Here is a 225-nt window from a genome sequence, read left to right on the forward strand (position 1 = left end):
GTTATTGAGTGTGTGTGTGTTTTATTTAAAAAGGCCAGATTTCTCTTCCTATTTCCTGCTTTCCCCAAAATATTAAGACCTGAATGTTCGATTATAAGTTCACTGAGGGCAGGGCCCATATCATATTCGTCTCTGTGTGAAACTGCCCACCACAGTGATCAGAGCCTGGCTGCCCCCGTCTGATGTGATGTTAAAAGAGCAAGTTTTCCCTAGATTCAATCTGAT

This window comes from Myotis lucifugus, unplaced genomic scaffold (genome assembly GCF_000147115.1).
Source record: "Myotis lucifugus unplaced genomic scaffold, Myoluc2.0 scaffold_355, whole genome shotgun sequence".
NCBI lineage: Eukaryota > Metazoa > Chordata > Mammalia > Chiroptera > Vespertilionidae > Myotis > Myotis lucifugus.